Genomic DNA, 19,394 nt, shown 5'->3' with positions numbered 1-19,394 from the left:
TTTCAATGCAATTTGGCAACCTGGAGGCGTTCTGTATACAGTATAATTAGCTCACTGATTTTCTCAGACATCTGCACTAAGATACAAGCAAAATCTGAGGCATTGTCTGTAATAGAAATGTCATCTTTGGTGAGAAACTTCCTAAAAGTTAATTACTTCTAAAGGGAAGCAGACACTGCACCTTTCCTCATTAGAACACTGAAATTGCACCGGGTGGTTATAATGAACAAGAAATCAGCCTTGCGAGCAATTGATGGAACAAACAACTTTTTCTTAAGGGCTCTGCTACAAAGTTTGTTAAAATCCTTGCAATGTATGACCACAAGTTGGGGCTATTTGCAGACGATATCATCCTAACACTGACAAACCCTGATATATCCCTATACAAAGTTCAAAAATGATTAGACCAATACAGTAACGTGTCTTACTACAAAGTTGATCAAAATAAATGCTATATTCGGCCTATGAACCTTCATAAAGATCACTCTGAAAAACTGCGTGAGAAATATGGATATAACTGGTTTGAGACATATATAACATACTTAGGTATAAAATTCACATATCCATCCTCCAAACTATACAACGTTTTCCAAAACTTAGAACAAACCAGGAAAGACCTACATCAAGCTCAAAAAGCCCAGCTCTCATGGGGTGGTAAAATAGCAGCTTTTAAAATGCAATTACTGCCTAAGATACCGTATTATTTTTTCCTCCCTCCCAATAACAATATTTCCCAATTTTTTTAAGCAGATGAACACTAAATTGAAACATTTTAAATGGAAAAAAACCAAGAGTAGCATTCTCAATACTAATCACCACCAAGGACCTAGGTGGAATGGGACTACCAGACCTCCGAAATTGTTATTATGCATCCTTATTAGACCAAATGAAATATTGTTTTCCCTCCCCTTATGATAAACTATTGATAAATATTGAAAAAGAAGTTACTATAGGCAGGGCTGGACTTACCATTGGGCTTGACTGGGCTCAAGCCCATGGGCCCTGCCCAATAGAGGGCCCCGCGGCCCCCGACGAGATACATAGCCAAGTGTGCTCGGCTCAGAGTCACGCCCAGTCCCGCCCTATGATGGACATAACACAGGGCCTGGGCTTTACTGTGAGCTGAGCCGAGTACACTCGCCTCCGCTGAGGACTACAAGAGGACCCAAGAGCCGCTGTAACGACATATTCGGCGACCCATTGCAGTTTGCTACAGAAGTGATGTTCCGTTGCCGCCATCTTGCTACACCCTGCACTCGTACACTAAGAAGGGGTAAAGTGGACATGTTGTTACACCCACCGGAGTTTTGCATTTTAGACGTATTTATAACGTTAAAGTTAGTATATAGTGAATTACAGTACTTACAACTCCGTCTGACTACTAAGATGTTGAATTTTAAAAGCAGCAAACTTCTGTCAGATTAGCCAGCTGTGAGATGAGCAGGGTTGTCTCTGCTTTTAAAATGCAAGATCTAAGTAGTCAGACGTAGTTCTAAGTCCTGTATTTCACTATATAAACTGACTTTACTGTTATAAATACGTGTAAAATGCAAAACTCCGGTGGGAGTAACAACATGTCTGCTTTACCCCTTCTTAGTGTATCCTTACTGTGGACGAGTGTGGGGTGTACCAAGATGGCGGCGACGGAACGTCACTTCCGTAGCAAACTGCAATGGGTTGCCGAATATGTCGTTACAGCAGTTCTCGGGTCCTCTTGTAGTCATGAGCGGAGCCGAGTGTACTCGGCTCAGCTCACAGTCACGCCCAGGCCCTGTGTCGTTACCCCACCGAGAGCACCCGAGAGCCGCTGAGATACACAGGACTCTGTGCACAATTTTTAAACTTCAAGACTGCAAAGACAAGGCTGCAAATGACACTGGGGCAAGGCTGCAAATGACAAAGCTACAATGACAAGGCTGCAAATGACACTGGGGCAAGGCTGCAAATGACAAGGCTACAATGACAAGGCTGCAAATGACACTAACAAGGCTGCAATGACACTGGACAAGGCTGCAGATGAATGGGCAAGGCTGCAGATGGACACAGATAAGGCTACATTGATGGGCATTTTTTTTCCTTAAAATTCCCTCCTAAAATTGGGGTGCGTGTTATACGCCGACGCTTATTGTATGCCGATAAATACAGTAATGTATAGAAGGTAGGGCCCAAAAGTGACTCAAGCCCAGGGGCCCCCACCACCCTAAGTCCTGCCCTGACTATAGGACAGCGATGGCGAACCTTGGCACCGCAGATGTTTTGGAACTACATTTCCCATGATGCTCAACTACACTGCAGAGTGCATGAGCATCATGGGAAATGTAGTTCCAAAACATCTGGGGTGTCAAGGTTCACCATCACTGCTATAGGACATGATCTATATTAGACATGTGCACAACAAAAAAAATAAAAAATTTGTTTAGTTTTGTTACGTTTCCGTTGATTCGTAAGGATTTGTAATTTCATAAGGAGCGAGTTTTCATATTCGGACTCATTTCATGTTCGTATTTTCGTAACAGATATATTTTCGTTGATACGAAATGATAAGTAATTCCATTACTCTAATGATTCGTAATTTCAAAAGACACGATTTCTTATATTCGGACTCGTTCGTATTTTCGGAACAGTTATATTTTCTTTGATACAAAATAATTCGTAATTTTGTAAGATGAAAGGTTTCATATTTGGACTCGTTCGTATTTTCGTTCGTATTTTCAGAACAGTTATATTTTCTTTGATACACAATGATTCGTAATTCCGTCTAATTTTCTTTGATTCGAAATTCATAATTTTATTAGATAATAATTTTAGTTTATTTGGTACACTACTCGTAATAGTAGTGTAGTGAAAAAATATTGGGGGTTATTTACTAAAGGAAACTCCACTTTGCACTGCAAGTTTACTTGGAAGTAAAGTCACTGTAGATCCGAGAAGGGACGTGCAAGGAAAATTAAAAAACAGCATTTTAGCTTCCACGTGATTGGATGATGAAATCTGAAATCTTTTCAAAATTGTCGCTGTTTTTTTGTTTATAGCACAAAAAATAAAAACCGCAGAGGTGATCAAATACCACCAAAAGAAAGCTCTATTTGTGGGAAAAAAAGGACGTCAATTTTGTTTGGGTACAGTGTCGCACGACTGCGCAATTGTCAGTTAAAACGTTGCAGTGCCGAATCGCAAAAAAAAAAAGGCCTGGTCAGGAAATGGGCAAATCCGGGTCTGAAATGGTTAAACTATTCCACAACCTTTTTTCCTCTTCCTCTCCAAACAAAAAAAAATCCCAACATGTTGAAATGGGTAAAGGAGCATTCACAAAACTTTACGTAGGAGCAATGGTAAAAATCACTCAATCACTTCAATTGCTAGTAAAGCATCCTCTTGTAAAAACCAAAATTTTAGAAAAATAAAAAGTTTTTCTTCGTTTCTGTTATCAAATTTTAGGGCTGTTACTGATTAAAATTTTCGTGTTCGATTAATCTTTTTTTTTTTTATTGATTAATTGACTAATTTCGATTAATTATAAACACACATACAGATCCAAATACTTTTAGCTGATCTCCTTGCATTGTAACTCTGCATTAGTCAGTGGTAAATGTGGTATACACTATATACAATCACCCGACACTAGTTAGTTTCCACAATCCATGACTTAACTTCACAGTTCACACAAATACGTTTTAAATTCAAACTGTAGCACTGAAATAAGTCTTTTTTTTTTCCACAGTAGCGCGACAATCCCTCCACCTCCGGTCTAACTAATCACTCTCACCTTATGGCATGGACCCCTGTGCAAACCGGTGGTCATGCAAGCGGGTATCAAAAGGGTTAACACGGAGCATAAACTTCTCTCAAGTCTCCTTAGATCTCAGCAAGGAAGCCAGGTCATGGGTAGAAAGAAAAGATCTAAGTGCTCACCGCTTAAGTATAAGATTAAATTTTTGTGTTCAAACACAAACTATTCATGGGAAGGGGGTGGTGCCCTATACGTGTGACTTCTCGCAAGCCATACCGTGGCTTTTGGCCGTTCCCGATTGTGGCATCCATGGAGTAGTCCGGAACCCCGGTTGGGGAGTCAGAGGGTTTTTCTTTTTAAATAAGATGCTCTTCATGTGGGAATAAATTCTCCTTCTTCTTTTCCGATACAGTTTATGGTGTAACTATACCAACTGTCTGCACCTTATATGATTATGATATGTTATTTGTGTGTGCAATAAGTAATTGTTATACATCTCTCTAGCAGAAAGTCCCTCTGAAGAAGACCTCAGTGTGGGTTGAAATGCTTCAGGGCTGCGATTGGTTTCCCAACTTGACATTTATTATATAATTCTGACATGTAACCATTCTTTGACACCATGTATCCGTTTCTTATCATCAATTTTCCCACTGAAGCTCATGTTTTAATTATCATGTAAAGGTTTTTTTTCTACATATTGATAAATACAGATTTTTCATACATCGCTTATTTATTATTATTTCCCCCCGTTTCTTCTCATGCTTGGCTGCCTAAAAACCCCACAACAGGGGAGTGTCTTCCATTTTGTGTCTTTTTGGGGTGAGCAGCGCTCTCTAACCTTTTGGTATGTGTCTTTCCTTTGTTAATGGGTAGAAAGAAAAGATCTAAGTGCTTTTTTGGATCGCTCAAAAGAATTTTGAGCGATCAAAAAAATGAACAATTAATCGAGGAATTAATCTTTAGTTTCCACAGCCCTACAAATTTTGTTTTCTCCCTGACTGACAAGCCCTCATGTGGTGGCACTGATGAGGTGGCATCGATGGGCACTGGTGAGGTGGCACTGATGAGGTGGCACTCTGATGAGGTGGCATTGATGGCCACTGATGAGGTGGCACTGATGAGGTGGCACTGATGAGGTGGCATTGATGGGCACTGATGAGGTGGCACTGATGAAGCGGCATCGATGGGCACTGATGAGGTGGCATCGATGGGCACTGATGAGGTGGCACTGATGGGCACTGATTAGGATGCAAGAGCAATAACCAGAAGGGAAAAGAAGAAAGGTAACAGCGCTCTCTGCAGGGACAACTCAATCCATACACCAGGTCCACTCACAGGTGCCGAGGCTCAATGTGTCCAACACACTCCAATGCAACAGTAGTAAGAAGAGCCGGCAACACTGTAATCCTTGAAGTGTCGTTTATAGGTACATCAGCGTGACAGAAAAACAATAAACTGACGCGTTTCGGCAATAGCCTTAGTCGTAGCTGGTTTTAACCAGCTACGACTAAGGCTATTGCCGAAACGCGTCAGTTTATTGTTTTACAGTAACCAGAAGGCAGAAGTGAACCAAACAATGCGCTATTACAATGTAGCAATATAGAAAAAGTATAGATTCATATTATAAAAGACATGGTAAAGCAATCACTATATAAAGTGCATACTTTTAATAGTTGCATAACCATGGCCCTTTAAGTGGCGATGGAGCTGGCTGTAAAAACTGCAAAGCCCAAACTGTCAAACAAGAATCTCCCACAGGTAGCTGTTAAGCAAGAAAACCAATATTGTAAGGATTTGCTAAGACTCGGCAGTTACTTAACACCGAAAGACAATTTCTCCAGGAAAATCCATCAAGTCGGCCTGAGCTCTTCTCTGTAGAGCATTTGAATGAACAGCTTATCAAATGCGTGCCAGCAACGTATTGAGCAGGGTAGATGTGGAATTGTGCCAAGATCTGTTTTGCATAGTTTTAAGATTACTGGTGTTTCAGTATAAATACCTCTACCGGCTTTGAGAGCAAGCCGAGATCTGAGACTTGTCGGCTGGATGGAGTAATCATTGCATAGATTTTAGAAATATTTCAAGTGTGAAATGCTAACATTGAATATCACTGCAACAACCTGTGCGCTGGATAAATGGTGTTTTTTTTTTTTTTTTTTGGTAAGGTGTGATTACAAACTCATTTTATCTTGTGTTCTGCAGAGAGAGGATGGGGATGTGTTTCTCATATTGTTTTCTTCGTATTATGCCGCGTACACACGACCGGACTTTTCAAGGGACTAGGTCCGACAGTCTTGCCGACGGACTTTCGGCGGAGTTCCGATGGACTTTTGGTGGAGTTCCGATGGACTTTCGACAGAGTTCCGACGGACTTTCCGAATGAATGGACTTGGCCACACACAATCACACCAAAGTCCGACGGTTTCAAACGCGATGACGTACAACCGGGCTAGAATAAGGAAGTTCATAGCCAGTAGCCACTAGCTGCCCTAGCGTCGGTTTTTGTCCGTTGGATTAGCATACACACGAACGGATTTCTCGGTCCGGCGGAGTGGGAAAATGTAAAACATGTTCTATTTCTAAAATCCGCCAAATTTTTGGCAAGCAAAGGTCCGATGGAACCCACACACGATCGAATTGTCTGACGGACTCGTTCCGTCGGACCTTTGCTGTCAAAAAGTCTGGTCGTGTGTATACGGCATAAGACTTAGCTGAGATGGGGTCTAGAGTCGTGGGAAGGCAGCATAGCCTGAAGCTTAGAGGCAGCAAAGATTTTAGGGGTGTGTAAGGCTGATAGAGGTTTCATCATCTTCCATATGGTTTTTTATGCTGTGCGATAGCGAAGAACAATCAAAGTGATAATTGGTTCTGATGAATGTATTTATTAAAAAAATATATAAAATTGCATAGCAATTTGTGTACATTCATTCTGTGCGAATGGAGTAAAAAATGAATGTTATCAGGCTTTTTCCTGTGCTGGTTTGATGTTTTTCATTGATTTAAAATGGAAAATATTGCATTTTGGCCACTATATGGCAGTACAATATATTGTCAAAGGTATTAGGATTGAGATGTAAATATCATGTTATGGCATCCCAGTCTTGGTCCGTAGGGTTCAATATTGAGTTGGTCCACCCTTTGCAGCTATAACACCTTCAACTCTTAAGGGAAGGCTGTCCACAAGGTTTGGGAGTGTGTCTATGGGAATGTTTCACCATTCTTCCAGAAGTGCAGAAGTTAACCACCTCAATACCGGGCACTTTCACCCCCTTCCTGCCCAGGGCATTTTTCAGCTTTTAGCGCTGTCGCACTTTGAAGTGAGTTTTTAATGAGTTTTTAATCATTTTCTTCACACAAATAGAGCTTTATTTTGGTTGTATTTAATCACCGCTGTTTTTAATTTTTTTTGCTAAAAAAACAAGAATTTTGAAAAAAATGTTTTTCTTAGTTTCTATCAGTAAATTTTTTCCTTCACTGATGGGCACTGATGAGGTGGCACTTGAGGGGACTGATGAGGTGGCACTTATGGGCACTGATTAACCACTTGCCGACCAGCGCACGACGATGTACGTCGACAGAATGGCACGGGCAGGCAAATGGGCGTACATGTACGTCCCTTTAAATTTGCCGCCCTGCCATCGGGAGCTCCCGCACTGGTCGGGACCCCCGTGAGTCCGGTCGCGGGACCCGCGGACTCGAACGCCGCGGGCATCCCCGCGATCGTCTCACGGAGCGGCCGAATGGAGAAGTGCCGTTGTAAACAACATTTCTCCATTCTGCCTAGCAACTCGTGACGCTGATCTCTGCTCCATATGATTGGAGCAGAGATCAGTGTTCACTAAATGAAAGCCCAACCCCCCCACAGTTAGTAACACATCTCTAGGAACACTTAACCCCTACACTGCCACCCACTGGTTAACCCCTTCACTGCCAGTGTCATTTACACAGGAATCACTGCATTTATATAGCAGTGATTACTGTATAAATGACAATGGTCCCAAAAATGTGTCAAAAATGTCCGATGGGTCCCCCACAATGACACAGTCACAATAAAAATCGCTGATCGCCGCCATTACTAGTAAAAAAAAAAATAATAAAAAATTATTAATAAAAATGCTTTAAAACTATCCCTATTTTGTAAACGCTATAACTTTTGCGCAAACCAATCAATAATCGCTTATTGCGATTTTTTTTACCAAAAATATGTAGAAGAATATGTATCGGCCTAAACTGAGGGAAAAAAATGTTTTTTTATATATTTTTGGGGGATATTTATTATAACAAAAAGTTAAAAATAATGCGTTTTTTTCAAAATTGTCGCTCTATTTTTGTTTATAGCGCAAAAAATAAAAACCGCAGGGGTGATCAAATACCACCAAAAGAAAGCTCTATTTGTGGGAAAAAAAGGACGTCAATTTTGTTTGGGAGCCACGTCGCACGACCGCGCAATTGTCAGTTAAAGCGACGCAGTGCCGAATCGCAAAAAGTGGTCTGGTCTTTGACCAGCAAAATGGTCCGGTCTGAAAGTGGTTAAGTAGCACTGATGAGGAGGAACTATTATGTGGCACTGGTGGGCACTGATAGGCAGGCTCTGATGGGAAGAAAAGGCAGCACTGACTGGCACCAGTAATGGGCACTAATTTGTGTCACTGATGGGCACAAATTTGTGTTACTGATGGGCACTGATTGGTGGCACTTCTGGGGCTTTACTGTAATAAGGGCACTGAAGATCAGTGTCCTGATTACATGCCCTGTTCTCCCTTGTGAGGAGATGCTGCTGATTGGCTCTCCTCGCCCCAAACTCTGTCAGTTTGAGGTGATGAGAACCAATTACCGGCACTTCCTGTATTCACCAGCTGTGATTGGACACAGCCGATCACATGGTTAAAGAGCTGCGTTAGCTTGTAAACAAAGCATTTCTCTGTTCTGCCTAGTGACAGGACAGTGATCACAGCTCTCTGTCATCGGGAGCAGTGATCACTGTCCTGTGTGAGTCCAGCCCCTTCACAGTTAGAATCACTCCCTAGGACACACTTAACCCCTTCACTGCCCCCTAGTGGTTAACCCCTTCACTGCCAGTGTCATTTACACAGTAATCGATGCATTTTTATAGCATCGATCGCTGTTTAAATGACAATGGTCCCAAAATAGTGTAAAAAATGTCCGATGTGTCCGCCATAATGTCGCAGTCATGAAAAAAAAAATTGCAGATCTCCACCATTACTAATAAAAATAAAAAATAAAAATAAATGCCATAAAACTATCCTTTATTTTGTAGACGCTATAAATTTTGCGCAAAACAATCAATATACGCTTATTGCGTTTTTGTTTTTTTTTTACTAAAAATATGTCGAAGAATACACATCGGCCTAAACTGAGGAAAAAAATTGATTTTTAAAAAAATATTTTTGGGGGATATATATTATGGCAAAAAGTAAAATATATTGCTTTTATTTCAAAATTGTCGCTCTTTTTTTGTTTATAGCACAAAAAAAACGCAGAGTCGATCAAATACCACCAAAAGAAAGCTCTATTTGTGGGGGGGGGGGTGGCAATTTTGTTTGGGTACAGCGCCGCACGACCGCGCAATTGTCAGTTAAAGCGACGCAGTGCCGAATCGCAAAAAGGGCTCTGGTCAGGAAGGGGGTAAAATCCTCTGGGGCCGAAGTGGTTAATTAATCCACCACCACCTGGAAAAAGGACTTACACCCTGAGAAGGAATGTGCCGGGACTGGTTACCGATAGCGTTACGCATGATTTGGAGGACTTTTTGCTGTCAGACTTTAAAATGCGTTGCCTACTATTTTATCTTTGACTATACATGGGAAGTTGCAGTTGAGTTAGTTTCCTATGTTCAGTTGTTTTTAAGGTGTTTATTTCTATCAGCTGTGATATTTGCTTGAAAGTCAGCAGAATTATTTTCCTTTGCTGTGTACAGACTGGTTCTACGTAGTTTCATTATAGAATGTCAAATTGACTTGTCTTGATCTGTGCTCCAGATGGAAGGGCGCTGAATCTCATTGGTGCAGAAGAATAATGCTAAATTCTGGTAGCTCTAAATGTGAAATCCTGCTAGCTACGAACAGGATTTGCCATTTTCTGGTGACCAGCAGAAGCAAAGTTCTACAAACATCCATGGACATTGAGAAGAGATTTTGGCTGCTCCAGCTGTGATTTGCATAATAATGGTTTGTCCCAGACCAAATTAAACAAGAATGTTTGTGAGATGTCTGCTCAAACACTTCTGCCGTGGGCATTGAAATTCAGCGCTAAAAAGAACCTGTGCTTTTGTCATTGCAGGGTGAGAATGAGCTAAGATTTTGGGCCAAACTGAGTTTGGCTGGAACCCATGGGAAACCATTGCATGAATTTCCTGCCTTACGACTGCTTGTAACAAAGGGGCAGGGATGTGGGTGATCAGGGCCGTCTTTAAGGCAGGGCAAAAAGGGCAGCTGCCCTGGGCCCTGTCATTGTTGTGGGGCCCAAAGCAGCTGCCTCATACTTGCCAACTATTTACAGTTTAAATTCCCTTGTCCCTTGAAGTTTTAGTCCCATGCTGTGTCCCGATATCTCAGTGTGAAGTGCTGCTACTAATGCTGCCCAGCTCTGCTTTATTGTTGTGTACAGATGCCTCACCTACAGACCCTGTGTTTACATGTAAATAACCGGCATTCATATGTAAATAGCGGCAGCATTCATAAGTAAATAGCTGCGACCGATGGCATTGATATGTAAATAAATGCGGCATTCATATGTATATCATGCCCCCCTGCAGTGAGCCGATGAGAGGTGCTTTAACCTCTAGCAACCAATCAATGAGCAGTAATACTGTACAGTAATCTCTAGCAACCAATCAACAAGCAAAAATCATTTGCTGTAACCTTCAGCAGCTAATCAGTGAGCAGTAATGTGTGCTGTAACCTCGGGCAACCAATCGCAATTACTGCCTGATCTGATACAGTAAACCAATTTTAAGTCTAGCTGCTATTTATTGTATGTCTCAGAGCAGGTGGAGAGTGAAATTGCATGGGGGGGGGGGGGGGGGGGCAAGAAAATGTTTGCCCCGGCTCCAATCAATATTAAAGATGGCCCTGTGGGTGATATTGTTAACCAAGTTTGGTCAAATGGCCATATTTGGGCAATGCCATTCGATCAATATTGACACCAATATCCTTACAAGGGGGTAGGGATGTTAGTGACAATATTTACCCAATTTGACCCAATGTAATGTACCCAATTTGACCCAAATACTTTATACAACATACCAAAATGAATGCTGAACATGTAAAGCAGGACTATAGTTTGAAAAAATATTACTAGCAGGCAGACTTTTTGTTGGAGTGACATGGTAGATCTCTTCTGCCAGAAAAAAAAAGCTTATCCACCTACTAGCCAATTTTTTTGTTGGGTTTTTATGCTGGTTGTGGGGCATGCACAGTGCAATGTACAGCCCTGACCCATCAACAACTTCTCCAACATGGCAAGAAGGGAGCTTGATGCTTGGATAATGTAACTCCAGCATGCACAGGAGCTGCTTCATTAGTGGGCACCAACCTCTGCCCTACGGACACATTCACTTCTCTACTGACACCAACCTCTGCCCTATGGACACATTCACTTCTCTACTGACAAAAACCTCTGCCCTACTGACACATTCACTTCTCTACTGACACCAACCTCTGCCCTATGGACACATTCACTTCTCTACTGACACCAACCTCTGCCCTCCGGACACATTCACTTCTCTACTTACACCAACCTCTGCCCTACTGACACATTCACTTCTCTACTGACACCAACCTCTGCCCTATGGACACATTCACTTCTCTACTGACACCAACCTCTGCCCTCCGGACACATTCACTTCTCTACTTACACCAACCTCTGCCCTATGGACACATTCACTTCTCTACTGACACCAACCTCTGCCTTATGGACACATTCACTTCTCTACTGACACCAACCTCTGCCCTCCGGACACATTCACTTCTCTACTTACACCAACCTCTGCCCTATGGACACATTCACTTCTCTACTGACACCAACCTCTGCCCTCTGGACACATTCACTTCTCTACTTACACCAACCTCTGCCCTCCGGACACATTCACTTCTCTACTGACACCAATCTCTGCCCTACGGACACATTCACTTCTCTACTGACACCAATCTCTGCCCTACAGACACATTCACTTCTCTACTGACACCAACCTCTGCCCTATGGACACATTCACTTCTCTACTGACACCAACCTCTTCCCTACAGACACATTCACTTCTCTACTGACACCAACCTCTGCCCTACAGACACATTCACTTCTCTACTGACACCAATCTCTGCCCTACAGACACATTCACTTCTCTACTGACACCAACCTCTGCCCTACAGACACATTCACTTCTCTACTGACACCAACCTCTGCCCTATGGACACATTCACTTCTCTACTGACACCAACCTCTGCCCTACGGACACATTCACTTCTCTACTGACACCCTATGCATACGAGCATTTGTGTTTGAGCTTTGGGGTGCACAGCCTAATGCAATAGCCTAACACCTATGAGAGGTATTCATTATGGGAAAAGGTCAGGTGCACTTTGAAGAATATATCAACTTTCAGCACATTTTCTCATGTAATGTATTCAGGCAAATCATGCAAGTGTGTAAATATAACTTTCTCTTTTACCTTCTGTATTCTGTGCTGGAATGGAATTCTCAGTGGTCTTCCAGTTCAAACGTCATGCCTGGTGGCTGAAAAAGACATCTTCAAACACAGGCATAGATATCAAAGAAAGCATTCTTAAAATCTCTTTAGACATGCATGCTACTGCTCCTAGCCCACAGTCTCCTTATAATACTATTCTGAATCACAATCTCTCCTCATTGAATAATTCTAAAATATCATTTTCATATGTAGCACTTACTTACCCCCAAAGTATCTGTTGTGTTCTCAGGTTCTATGTTCCCAGTGCCCACAACTCTCCAAATAGCCCCATGCTTCTTCGCGACTCACCCAGGCTGAAGAGGGGGATTTATTGTAACAATACATAGTATATTTTTAATATGTGAGAACAATCTTCAAATGGTAGAACTTTAAAGTGGTAGTAAACGCCTTTGTCTATGTTGTACCTACAGGTAAGCCTTTAATAAGGCTTACCTGTAGGTACTGTAAATGTCTCTCTCTCTTTTTTTTTTTTTATCAGATTTTATTTTGACATTTTTTGAAACAAATAAAAAAATAAAAAAACACAAAAAAAATAAAAATAAAGAATTTTATCAAATAAAACATTAACGTCAACAGTACTTTTAGTTTGTTATTGTCAAGCCTTCCAAAAGAAATCCCATTGCAACCACATTGTATTATTTAGCAATATGTTTAATATGAAAAAAAAAAAATCCTTTAGGAGGCAGATCTATCCAAGGGGAAAAAAAGCAAAAAAGGAAAGAAAAAAAAACAAAGATTCCCTGCTCTTTATTGTCAATTTAGATTAGAATATGAGGCATCTATCATTGTTTTTCCTTTTTTTAAACTTCTGGGAGACATTACATTGAGCATAGGTATATCTCTCAAACAATACATATTTGTCCATTTTTTGGATCCAGTCCCCCAAGGGGTGGAGGATTGGGTGAATTTTTAGGTGACTTAGGAGATACGCTATATTGTCAAAATTATTGTGACGCCCCTGCCTTTACACGCACATGAACTTTAATGGCATCCCAGTCTTAGTCTGTAGGGTTCAGTCATGGGCGTCCGCAGAACTTTTTTCCAAGGGGGGGGCATCATTTTAAGGCCACTCATGCTCCGCCCCTTTCCGACAATCTCATGAAAATCTTTCCACTGGAAATACATATGTGTTATATAACAGATAATGCACCTTCACTTTGTATTGGAAGTTACTCTGGCGGCTGTGTTCCATGCCCATATAGCCTAGAGAATGTACATCTTTTTACATTGCAATACGTCTGTTGTGGCCAAATTTTGATCTCATACTGTCACTGCATAGGCTGTTTTCATCAAGATAAAAATATGGCAACAACAGATTTATTGCAATGTAAAAAGATGTACATTCTCTAGGCTATATGGGCATGGTACGGAGCCACCTGAGTAACCTTGCGGATGCCCATGCTTTCAAAAACAGCCCTGGAAAAAAAAAAAAACATTTTAAAGCACATTTGATGAAGAGAGTATTATATATAGATATGAAATCACATAGGGCTTATATTATATATTATATATATATATATATATATATATATATATATATATATACATATTCAAATTCCAGTTAATAGTGGTAAGTGATCAATCATCAAGGGGGACCCCAGGAACTCAGAACGTGGGGGGGGGGGGGCACCTTCTGCAGAAAGAATACTCTAAGGTAAGGGGGGATGGGTTACTAATATAAGGAGGAAACCCTTTATATCAGTGCCCCTTACATTATCGTATTCACTCCCCCCTTACATGAGTGACCCCCCCCCCCCCGACTGGCCTGGCGGTGCTTTCACTGACCTCCTCTCAGGTACACTGTGTACTGCTCAGTCAGTCGGCTCCAGCTTGGTGGCTCGGGTTTTATCCTATAGTCTCCTGTCCACAGTCCACACAAGTCTGACTTCTCCCATGACCCTCATCCCGGCGGTGCTCCCACTCTTGACTCCTCTCCAGACTCCCTCGGAGACTGCAGACATGCTACAGGAGATGGTCAGAGACTGCAGGCTTGATGCAAGAGCTCAATGCAGCCTCACCTGTGCCCATCAAATGCAGTCTCACTGTGCCCACCAATGCAGCTTTTACTGTGCCCACCAATGCAGCCTCACTGTGCCCACCAATGCAGCCTCACTGTGCCCACCAATGCAGCCTCACTGTGCCCATCAAATGCAGCCTCACTGTGTCCATCAAATGCAGCTTTACTGTGCTGTGAATGCAGTCTCACTGGGCCCATCATTGCAGCCCCTCCTGTGCCCCATGTCCCAGTCTGCAGTCCCTGTCTGTGGGAAGGTGTGTTGTTGATGCTCTGTACGGTACCTTGCATGCCAGCAGGATATCCATGACGGCCAGCAGCAGACAGGGTCTGTTCTCGTTTTGGATGGGGACGGTGCTCCTTCCAGAGAATCTGTCTGCTGTGAGATGGAGTGGTCCCTGGCCACCTACACCTTCAGTCGTCCTCATTTTCCGGCCCCAGTCAGCTCGTCCTCTGGTCCTGGGGAAGTGGAGAGCACTGGGTGGGAGTTGGAGAGAAGGGGGAGCGGAGAGTACTGGCGGGGTTGGAGAACACATGGGTGGGGGCAAAGAGCGGGGGGAGTGGAGATCACAGGGGTGGGGATTGGAGAGCGATGCAGGGGAACTTGAGAGCATTGGGGGGGCCAATAAGAACAGGGGTAGAGAGCACGGTAGGCTGAGAGCACTGGGGGGGGGGAGGCTAAGAGTGTGGGGTGGTGAAGAGCACTGGGGGGGAAGAAAAACATGGGTGGAGAGCACAGAGGCTGGAGAGTACTGGGGGGTACAAAGAGCAGGGGGGAGTGGAGAGCACCAGTGGGGCCAGAAAGAACAGGGGTGGAAAGCACGGGGGACTGGAGCACTATGGGGGGTGGAGAGCACTGGTAGGGTTGGAGAGCATATGGGTGGGGGCAAAATGCAGGGGGAGTGGAGAGTACAGGGGTGGGGAGTGAAGAGTGCTGGGGGGGAGCCAAAAAGAACAGGGGTGGAGAGCACGGAGGGTAGAGAGAACTGGGGGAGGGCTGGAGAGCACAAGGGAGGGGCAGAAAGAACAGGGGTGGGGAGAATGGGGGGCTGGAGAGCACTGGGGTGGGGGCTGGAGAGTGATGGGGAGAGCTGAAGAGCACTGGGGGGGGGGGGAGTACAAGGGAGGGAGAGCACGGGGGAGCCCTGGGGTAGTGGAGAGCACTGGGGGGAGAACAGGGGGGGAGAGCACTGGGGGGAGTGGAAAGCACTGGGGGGAAGAACAGGGGGAGAAAGAACAGGGGGAGAAAGAACAGGGGGGAGAGCACTGGGGGGAGTGGAGGGCACTGGGGGGGGGGGGACAGGGGGGAGAGCACTGGGGGGGAGAGCACTGGAGGGAGTGGAGAGCACTGGGGGGGGAGAACAGGGGGGAGAACAGGGGGGAGAGCACTGGGGGAAGAACAGGGGGGAGAGCACTGGGGGAGAATGGGGGAGAGCACTGGGGGGAGAACGGGGGGGAGAGCACGGAGTGGAGTGGACTGGGGAGAGTGGAGAGCACTGGGGGGGGGGGCAAGGGGGGAGTGCACTGGGGGGAACAGGGGGGAGAGCACTGGGGGGGACAGGGGGGAGAGCACTGGGGGGGGGGGCAGGGGGGAGATCACTGGGGGGGACAGGGGGGAGATCACTGGGGGGGAAACAGGGGGGAGCACTGGGGGGGAGTGGAGAGCACTGGGATGGTGGCTAGAGAAGGATGGGGAGAGCTGGAGAGCAGGGGGGCAGCAAGAACAGGGGAGGAGAAAACTGTGGGGGGGCAGGAGAGTGGGGTGGAGGAGAGCACGGGGAGGGGCAAGGGGGAGAGCACTGGGGGGAGTGGAGAGCACTGTGGGGGCGAGAACAGGGGGGAGAGCACTGGGGGGAGAACAGGGAGGGAAAGCACTGGGGGGGACAGGGGGGAGAGCACTGGTGGCTAGAGAAGGATGGGGAGAGCTGGAGAGCAGGGGGGCAGCAAGAACAGGGGAGGAGTGAACTGTGGGGGGGGGCAGGAGAGTGTGGTGGTGGAGGAGAGCACTGGGGGGGCAGGAGAGTGTGGTGGTGGAGGAGAGCACGCACGGGGGGGGGCAGGGAGCACAAGGTGAACTGGTGACAGTAAAATAAGTTGGATACGAGAATTGGCAGGGGGGCCCCCTGCAGCCCCCCCTCGATCCTCCTATCCAGGCACTGTGGCACACAGGGCGGGCTGTACGGGCGGCATCTCCTCCTGTTGATCACAGCGCTGGCTGGCTCTGTGTTCGGCGGCCGCTCTGTAACACGGCCCCGCCCCCCCAGACCAGCTCATGTGATAGGCGGAACATTGAATCTCTCTACTATCACATGAGCTGGTCTGGGGGGGGCGGAACTGTGTTACAGCGTGGCCGCCGAACACAGAGCCAGCCAGCGTTGTGATCCATAGGAGAGAGCGGAGGATGCAGCCGCCAGTAAAAAAAATGCAGCATGGCGGCGCCTACGGCAGACCCTGCTGGCTGCTGCAAGACCTTGGGTATTCCAGGGGGGGGCACTTGACTCCCCTTGCCCCCTGCTGCGGAAACCCATGGGTTCAGTATTGAGTTGACCCACCCTTTGCAGCTATAACAGCTTCAACTCTTCTGGGAAGGCTGTCCACAAGGTTTAGGAGTGTGTCTATGGGAATGTTTGACCATTCTTCCAGAAGAGCATTTGTGAGGTCAGGCACTGATGTGGATGAGAAGGCCTGGCTCACCGTCTCCCCTCTATTTCTTCTCTGTGAGTGTATCGCTTTATATTAAATTTTCTGTTAAAATGGATTCACACTATGTGAGTTTTTATTTCCTTTGACCTTTTATGTGTGCATCCATACCACAATTTGTACTTCTCGAGCTTATCCAATTTTGGGGTTCCTTGGAGGAGAATTCACTTACCCTTACATTTCTCTACTGGCTGACTCGTTTCAATCACTGATGTATGGTCACCTACAAGCCTGAACGACTCAGGCCGCGTACACACGCGGGGACTGTTCGCCCAACTTTGTCCGCCAAACAGTTTCAGCGGACAGTCCGCTCAAAATTAGCATGGACGGACTTGCCCACACACGACGAACGAACAGTCCGCTGAAACCGTGCGCGATGACGTGAACGGCACGTATGACGGGACGAAAAATACGACGTCCTATACACTGCAATGCAAACTTCGGCGTGTAAATCCTTTCTGAGCATGCGCGGAACTTAGTTTGACGAACAAGCCTACACACGAGGGGACTGTTCGCTGAAACAGAGTTTCAGCGGACAGTTTTTCGGAATTTCCGAAAAACTTTGTTCAGCAGACTGTCCGCTGAAACTGTCCGCTGAAAGCCCACACACGAGCGGACTGTCCGCCGAAACACTGTTCAGCGGACAAAGTTGAGCGAACAGTCCCCGCGTGTGTACGCGGCCTCATGGGGCATATGCCTTATTGAGTCCATTCAATCTGGTAAGCCTCAGCAATTATTGGTGTCAGTTTTCTTCATTTTTCATGCACTATTTATGTCCGGTTTGAAAGTAGAATTTTAGTCATTTAGTTATTTATCTATCAACATATTTATCACGTGGACTTATTCCATTCAGTGTGTTATCATTAATACTTTATACTGAACTTTTCACGTTTTGATATATACATTTTTTTTGGTAATTTAATATATATATATATATATATATATATATATATATATATATATATATATATATATATATATTTTTTTTTTTTCTCACAAATAGAGCTTTCTTTTGATGGTATTTGATTGCCTTTGCCATTTTAATTTTTTGCAATATAAATGGAAAAAGACCAACATTTTTTGGAAAAAAATGAAATTTTCTACAAAAAATCCAATAAACTCAATTTTAGTCATATACTTAGGCCAAAATGTATTCGGCCACATGTCTTTGGTAAAAAAGAATGTCAATAAGCTATATTTATTGGATTAATCAAAAGTTATAGCATCTACAAACTAGGGTACATTTTCTGGAATTTACACAGCTTTTAGTTTATGACTGCCTATCTAATTTCTTGAGGTGTTAAAATGGAAGGGCAGTACAACCCCCCCCCCCCCCTCCACCCCAATAACCCATTTTGGAAATTGCTGAGAGGCATGTTGAGCCCATTGAATATTTAATTTTTGTCCCGAGTGACTGAATAATGACAAAAAAAAATAAATAAATGTTTTTAAACAAAAAGTAGTCACTAAATGATATAGTGCCATATTGCCCATGCCATAGTTATATGTGGAATTGCACCCAAAAATACATTTTGCTGCTTCTCCTGAGTACGGGGATACCACATGTGTGGGACTTTTTGGGAGCCTAGCCGTGTACAGGACCAGGGGTCAAGTGCTGGGGAAAAAGTGTGGGAACTCTCACCCAAGATTCACTCCCCCACCAAAAAAAATAAAAATAAATAAAGGTACGCTCATATGCATATATATTTCACAGAAAATACAGTACATTTATTGTAAAGTGCCAGTTTACAAATACAAAATAAGTTTACTTGTCAAACAGAATAATCAACACAATGGGTGATGATCTTTCCCTCGCGGGGAATTTCTAACACAAATACACCCTGTTCCAAATTCAAATACAGCAAATTAGAAAATATCACACAAACTGGAATAACGTTGCCCTTGCCGTGCAAGATTATCGGCAACGGATCAAAAAACTCACGGATCGGATCATTCCTTGGATCTGAGTCACAGATCGGATCTTTTTTCGGATCAGCAAATAATAATTGAATTTGCAAAAACCTGTGAAAAATGTCACCACCATATAGTCCCCACTGCAATATACATCTCCCCTACTGTAATATCCACGTCATCTCCCCCAATAATATTTTGGCTGAGCATGGATGGGTATGGCTGGGTATTAGCAGAATATGTATTGGCAGGGTAAGCATTGGCAGGGTATTGCAGAATATTGGCAGGATAAGTATTGGCAGGGTATTGCAGAG

The sequence above is a fragment of the Lithobates pipiens genome, unplaced genomic scaffold (assembly GCF_037356315.1).
Source record: "Lithobates pipiens isolate NorthernLeopardFrog02 unplaced genomic scaffold, aLitPip1_a1.2 Scaffold_30, whole genome shotgun sequence".
In the NCBI taxonomy this organism is placed as follows: Eukaryota; Metazoa; Chordata; class Amphibia; order Anura; family Ranidae; genus Lithobates; species Lithobates pipiens.
Note: the sequence above shows the minus strand (reverse complement) of the source record.